Source organism: Mus pahari, chromosome 5 (genome assembly GCF_900095145.1).
Source record: "Mus pahari chromosome 5, PAHARI_EIJ_v1.1, whole genome shotgun sequence".
Lineage (NCBI taxonomy): Eukaryota > Metazoa > Chordata > Mammalia > Rodentia > Muridae > Mus > Mus pahari.
Genome location: NC_034594.1, coordinates 106,515,695 through 106,523,581, shown reverse-complemented (window position 1 = coordinate 106,523,581; position 7,887 = coordinate 106,515,695).

The following is a 7,887-nucleotide window of genomic DNA, read 5'->3' as shown; positions in this document are numbered from 1 at the left end:
GCACCAGTCCGGAGCTGGAATCAGATAGAAGGCTTCCTCATCTCAGGGCCACAGTTATTTTTGGACTGGTCTGCCAAGGAAAAAGAACCTTGAGGTCACGGTCTCTCCTGTCATTTGAAATCCGCTAATCCTCGCTAAAGTGGCTAAAGTGGAATTCATTGCCGACCTTGGTAGCACACTGATGTCTGTGTCCTTCCCCCAGCTATGCTGATGCAATCAGTCTGGGGTCCAGCCTAGGCATCAGAGAGCACATTAAAGAGCTGCAAATGACCCTGGAAGGCAGCAAGGCTGTGACCCACTGGAATAAGGACAGTGTGGCAGTGCACTGGTGACATCTGCTCAAAGCAGCGCCAGGAAAGACTGTTAGGAGAGACTACCTCCGGTGGTCAGGTGAGATTTTCTCAGGAGCTGGACCTTGAGAGGAGGCCTGGGGTAGCCTAGCAGAGTTCTGACATGCTAGGCTCTGCGCTAGGAGAAGGTGGACAAACCTGGATTCCAAGCCACCTAGCCCAGGGCTACACAGCTGTTTGGTCAGTTTATTTATGACCAAACTGTACCAGTGTATCAGTTTCTAGAACTTAAACTCAGAGGGATTAAAGCCCATCCTCTCACCCCTGCCTGGTGGCCTGAACACTGGGCTGCTGATTAAGCACTGTAGCGCCCTCATTGGGCTTCTGTTTGGCCTTCAAGATCAAAGGGCAACTGAGACCTTAGGGCAAAAGAGAAAAATATCACAGGACAGTGACAGATAAGAACTACAAAGACAAACATCAATGTGGCTTTTCTTTGGGGTGTTCTGTTTCTTTTGTCCTTAAACATCATATTGTCAAACTACCTTTACCATTAGATTATGTAGAAAGAAAGAAGAAATTTAAAAGTATTATTTTATGTGCATGCGTGTTTTGCCCGCGTGTATGTTTGTGTACTAGGTGTGTAGGTGGTGGCCATCAAAGGCCAAAGGCCAAAAGAGGGTATTGGATCTCCTAGAACTGAAGCTACACAGTCTGAGCCACATATGGGTGCTGGGAATCTAACCCAGATCCTCTAGAAGAGCAGCCAGTACTCTTAGCCACTGAGCCATCTCCACAGATATAAGAGAGCAGAATTTTAATACTCTGTTTTAGTCCCCATATTAATAAAATTCAAAACTAAACTCTAACTTTCTCTCAACTTTGACAGGACGTTACTAGGTTTTGGTTTGAGACAGGGTCTTTCGGTATGCCCAAGGTTGGATTGAAACTTTCCTATAAGCATAGACTGCACACAAACACTCAATCCTCCTGCCTCAACTTCCTAAACACTAGGATTACAAGAATGTACCACCATGCCTAGCAATGATCATATACAGGAATTTGGGGATTTTTTTTTTTTTTTTTTTTTAGCAGTGTCTCACTCTGTAGCCCAGCCTGGCCATGTCCCCACAGTAGACTGGACCTGTTGCATCTGGGATTACAAGTGCTAGGCATTCAAGGAAAGTGAGGAAGACACTCTACCTGCCACACAGATGACAGCTCCACACCTCCAATCTACCATATGCTAAGTCTGGCTAGATTAAAAAAAGAAAGAATAGCTCAGTCACAATAATGCTATATGACTAGGTTTTCTGAGAGGGCTTCTCAGGCTGAAGAGATGGCTCACTGGTTTAGAGCACCAACTGCTCTTCCAGAGATCCTGAGTTCAATTCCCAACAACCACATAGTGGCTCACAACCATCTGTGGTGGAATCCGATGCCCTCTTCTGGTGTGTCAGAAGACAGCTACAGTGTACTCATATACATAAAGTAAATAAATAATTCTTAAATAACAACAACAAAGACAACGGTCCTAATAACCCTGGTTGCCTCAGACCTACATCTAGATGAAAGTCAGAAAGTTCAAATGGTGGAAAACACTGCTCAGCCCAGGAAGGAAGGAAGCAAGTAAGGCCATTGACTCAGAAGGCGCAGTGGTATGGGAGTCCACCGTGGGAGTCCACTGCTGTCTCTAGCTCCTGACAGGCATCCTTATTCTAATATAATAAGAAAACAAGCATTTGTAACAGTGGGGACTCTGGAGAGCTTTGGGGGGCAGCTTGTAGGAATTTGGCAAGAAATTGACATTGGATTGGGACAAGGAAGTAGGCTCCAGATAAATAAAGCTGAGGAATGTGTTCTTTGTAATTTGATGGGTATGGTTAAGACCCCAATACAGTAATCATGGGACCTTTGTTTATGATTTGTTTGTTCTTTAACTACTCTGTTTATGCCTTAGGACCGACTATATCCTTTGTATGTACCTAGAATGTTATGAAAGCAGACTGGAAAAAATAAACCCACTTCTGCTTCAGCCCTGGCTGTTATGTTATATGTCGTGTTATAATGTTGTCTAAGTGTCTTTTCTTTCTTCAATCCTCACTCCCTCCCTGAGACCCTGTTGACAGAGCTAGCTTGGTCAGGGGATACAGGTCCCCAAGAACTGCTTTGCTCAAAACATTGAATCCTCATTTGGTCCCACAAAGTCGAAACAGAATGGACCCCTGGGATCTGTGACGTTGTCTAGCATCTGGCTCCTTTACTTTGGGTCACACTTTTCCTTGGTTCAGCAAAGGCAAAATCACTCAGAGTGCCTGTCTACCCAGCCAATCACATTCCCCTTCAAGGCTGAAGGCACAGAAATAAGTCACTGTCCTAAGTGTTGCTGTGGGTCATGGTGTCTCTTCACAGCAATAGAACACTAAGACTAAGACAAGGGGTTACCAAAAAGGCAGATCTGTTCACCTGAGTAACTCATCGCCACTTTGGGAGTGCATGAGGTATTTAAAAGGAACCTTCTGATGGCTTCTTATGTGCAGGAGTCACTGATGTCATACTGTCACCATATGGGTGGCTGGGGAGAGAACAGGTTTCTTCTTTCTGATCTCGGGTTTAGGAAAGCCTGCTGCTGACTGATAGATGACATGCTCCCAACACTGTCCCATGTGGCCTGCTTTCTCAAGTAATGTCCCTTTCCAAGGAAGCTGCTGCAGAGTGCTGCCCACGGCCTTTTGTCCAGAAGCAGTGTCAGGCCTATGAGAGAAATACAGCACAGGCAACCCCTGGAACCTGCGGAGCTGCCACCACTCAAATAAAGGGAAACCCCTGGCCCCTGGGAGCCCACCCACTGAGATGTATTTATCACACTTGTCAAAAATCAGGAAAGGGGCCTGGTGGTGGTGATGGTTCATGGCTTTGATCCCAGCACTCAGGAAGCAGAGACGGGAGGATCTCTCTGAGTTCAAGGCCAGGCTTATCTACAGAGAGAGTTCTAGAACAGTCAGGGCTACACAGAGAGACCCTGTCTCAATCAATCAATCAATCAATCAATCAATAAAGTTAAGAAAGGGATCCTGTCTATCTTCTGAATTTGGTAGTGAAGACAGGCAGGGGATATAGTGAAGAAAGCCAGCAATCTAAGCAGCCAAAGGATTTCAATGGGTCTCCATGAAAATCCCAGAAAAGAATACTGTTAGTAGAATTCTTCATGAGTTTGGGGCTAGAAATGCACAGAAGCAACCCAGGGCTCTGACGGGTTCCACTAGAATAAGCAGTGCTCAGGTCCCAGTGCCAAGTAAGTCAAGCTTGACCACCCTTGGACATTCTGGTTAGATACTATAGAAAATGGGATGAGGGGCTTATCTAGGTACAGTTTGGCTTGGCTACAACATGCTGTTAGGGAGAAGTATGTAGTGATGTGCTGGCATAGAAGGGGAAAATCTAGTTTGCTATCTATTCAGAGATAGAAAACTAGGTCCTACCAATACACTCTAAGCTGCAAACGTGTCTTGTTTACCCAGTTTTATTTATTCATTTGGTTGGTTGGTTGGTTAGTTAGTTAGGGCTGCCCTCATAATTGCTATGTAGCTGGAGTCCCCTCAAACTTTTTTTTTTAAGATTTTTTTTTAGTGTATATGAGTACCCTGTCGCTCGCTGTCTCCAGACACACCAGGAGAGGGCATCAGATCCCATTACAGGTGGTTGTGAGCCACCATGTGGTTACTGGGAATTGAACTTAGGACTTCTAGAAGAGCAGTCAGCACTCTCAACTGTCAGCCACCTCTCCAGCCCCTCTCACCCCTGTCAAACTTTGACCCTTTTGCTTCTACCTTTCAGGTAAAGAGATCACAGGTATACAACTACATGGTTTTGTTTTTAAAATTATTTTAGGGGGTTGAAGAGATGGCTCAGGAGAGATGCTCAACAGTAATTCCCTAACCCAGGACACACACACACACACACACACACACACACACCCTCTCTATGAATTTGACTCAGGTTAGGTCTCATGCTGATGGACTCACGCAGTGTGGATCCTTTTGTGACTGGCACATTTCTCTCATCATGACATCTCCTCAGCTCATCACGAGCTCAGTGTCACCTCAGAGAACGTGGTGCTTATCCTACACATGAAGAAGCCTTCATCCCTACAAGGATCGGGTGCAGTAAAGATTTTAATCCGGATGCATTGATTCCCTGTCCAGAGCAGGATGCCCGCCATGCCCTCCTCCTACTTTGTGCTTTGTGCTTCAGCACTGAGGGTAGAAGCAATGTGCTCCTCCCAGCAACAGGACCACCCTAGCTCACAAATGTACCCTATGTTCTTCTCTCTGTGTCCTCACTTGAGGGGCTGCCCAACATCCCTCTTGTGAAAGGGAAGAGCTACTCTTTAGTCAGGACAGTAACGGTTGGTTATGAATAAGCCATTCCAAAACCACATTTGTCCTGTCCCCTCCTCACAGCATTAGGTAACCCTTAACTCCATAGAGAATTTTAAGAGCCGCTCTCTAGGAACTGAAGCTGTCACACTAACCCTGTTGCCAGGCAATGGAGAGCAACGTCCTCAATCTATGCCTGCAGAGTGCCTAAAATACTTCCCCGTGGTTCTCCAGACATTAATGCATTAGCTTGGGCTGCATGTAGGTGACCAGAGCGCAGGGACAATCTTGGGAGCTGTCTTTGTGCCTTTCTATGAGGGGGAGCAGCCCTGCCACAGCCCCTTCACTTCCTTCTCATGCTCCTAGGACCAAGAAGGAAGTAACCCTGTGCTGTACCCAGTGGCAAGGAAGCCCCACATGACCCTCCTCACAGGTGCTTCTCTTACTTGGGCAGTGTTGCTTCACACAAACCGATGGGTTTTCTTTCATCTGGGCATCTGTGGGGATTCTAATCACCAACTCCGCTAGGGGCTTTCTTGGTGTGTGTGGAATACACGCCTCTGTGTAAGTGTCCATGTGTGTGGTATACAGAGTGTGTGTACATGTGCGTACACGCTTGTGTACGTGTGTGGGGTATACACTCCTGAGTGTGTACGTGTGTGTGTGTGTGTGTGTGTGTGTGTGTGTATTCTTGTGTGTGTGCAAACACGCATGAAGATGCCAGAGGTTGGCCTGTATCATGTCTCCATTTTATGTTTTTGAGGCAGGCTCTCTCACTGAACCTGGAGTTGTTTGGCCCGATTGACTGAGCAGTGAGCCACTGGGATCCTCCTGTGTCCTCATGTTCCCAGTCCTGGAGTTACAGGTGTGCCCAGCCCCACCCAGCTTTCTATGTGGATGCTGGAAATTGGAACTCTGGCCTCCCAGGCTTGCACAGGAAGCACTTTACCCCACCCCAGCAATTGCCTATTTTAGTCTTGGGGAAAGTTCTGGTTTCAGAAAAGGATAAAGTTTAATTTTACTTCAGTTCCTCGAATCAACAAGGCTTTCCTTTTTTAGTTGTATTTTCTTTTCTTACAGTTGCAGGGCTGGAAGCTGGGGCCTCGCACATGCTCGGCAACACTCTGCCACCACCGAACCTCATCCCCAGCCGCTCAACAAGAATTCCCCTCAGGGGGGTGTGGGGGTGGCAGGGTTGGAAGAAGAGGAAGATTAAAATAAAACAGCACTGCAAACACAAATAACCCTTCTTGATTTCGAGGCTCACCAACAACCTCTATAGATCTGGACAATGTGGTCTGACACCTCTCTATTTATGACTGGCAATAAAAATAACAGTTCTTAACCAATTATTTTAAAAGGTGGTAGCACAGCATTTCTGTGAATGTCAAAAGAAAACAACAAAAATAGAGCCTTTAAGAATTTCTTCCATCTGGCATCCTGCATGCACACTGGCTGAATAAAGATGTAAACAGTACAGCTCGCTGTAGAACAGGCCTCCTGCTCTATATAGAGAACACAGGCCAGGGTTCCCGTGTGACGTGCAATGAACTGGATTCTGCCACTTCAGCCAGTATACCCTGCACCTGTTAACAATCCTGGAAATCACTCTAACTGGGTGGCAGTTATGACCCTGAGATAGGCAGAAGCGGTGACCTTTACAGACATGAACACAACCAAGGCCCTGGGGATGACAGCCTGTCCCAAGCTGAGGCTGCAGGGTGGAGGCCGCCAGAATGTCTTTGCAAGCCTTTTGTTCACTTTAGGGACTTCTCTTAGAAGGAAAAAATAAGAGGCAAGATCTAGGTCGTAGTCTTGCGGCTTCAAATGTCTGGGACGTGCTCAGAAGGAAACAGGAGCTTTCTGGAGTGAGTGCAGAGACAGGCTTGAATAGAGATGAGCAACTATTGAGAGAGTTTTCCACCCAAGGAATCAGGTTTGCAAGGACACAGTGGGGCAGTCAGAACCGGAAAGATAAAAATAAAAGCCCTTCATATCTAGGAGTTTGCTGAGCAAGGAGAGAAGAAATAGGCTGCTGATTTCTCCCTATTACTGAGAACATTGTAGCTGTCTTTTGCTACTTTGTAGGTTCTTGTTTCTTTCACCCTTCTCCACCCTTTTCCACCTTTCAGCCCCTTGACACTAGATAGGAGAGAAACAAGGACCGCAGAAAGGGAACAATGTTATCATAAGACTACTTCCTGCTAATTCGGGGTGTTGAGTTCCTTGGGGCAAGGTTGATCTTTCTGGTCAGGATATCTAATTTCTTCTTGTTGTCTCTTCTTTTTGCATGACTACTTAACAAGCCATGACCAACCAGCAACCACTGACCAAAAACCACCAACCAGCAACCACCAACCCCACCTCTGGAGAGCGGAGGGTGGAGGTGGGGCAGGGCTAGGACTTATATACCCTCAGAAAAGTTCCCTGAATTCCAAACGTCACACAATTGCAGAAACTATCTGCAGTTGGCAAAAATCACAAGGCAAAGTCTTAGTCAGCTGCTCTGAGCAGTCCCCACACCTGGGATTAAAATGAAAGCACATTCCGTTTTTCTGTTTGTTTGTTTTTATTTTTTGTTTTGTTTTGTTTTGTTTTTAAGAAAACAGACTTCTCCATATGAAACAGCCAGGGAGAAGCCTTGCCTTGGTATTTTATTTGGCCGAAGTTCAAGATCTCAATGCCATGGCTTCTTCAGGGTCATTGCATAGCTAAAAGGTGAGAAGGCAGGGTTGGTGGCTCTCGGGAATCAAGAGGCACTGGAGTCCTGTTTGTTGTGCAACTGGACTCCAGGTGTGCAGCGGGATAGGGAACATAGTTAGAAACACACACTGCCCAGCTGAGAAGCAGGAGGAAGCTCTGTGTGCTGCTGCAAAGGGAAAAAACAACACGAACACTAAGGGAGGTTTCTCCAACAACTTTCGTCTTTATCTCGGGCTCATCCTGTTTTTGTTTTTCATCAGTCCTCTGCCTCTTATCCCTCCCCCCTCTCCTGGATCCAATCAGCATTCAGCACACTCTGAACACGAGCCATGCATGCAGGCAGGGCATGCGGTGATAGGCCAGTGACTCATCAGGCTAACACCACAGGATCTTACAAGTGCGCAGCAGGCTCAGGTTCTTGGTAAACAGGGATCACGGGGCTTGGCCACACCTGCTTCCCACATATCCCCCTTTTTGTTTAATTAACTTGGCTGTGGGATCACATCTGTCTTAGG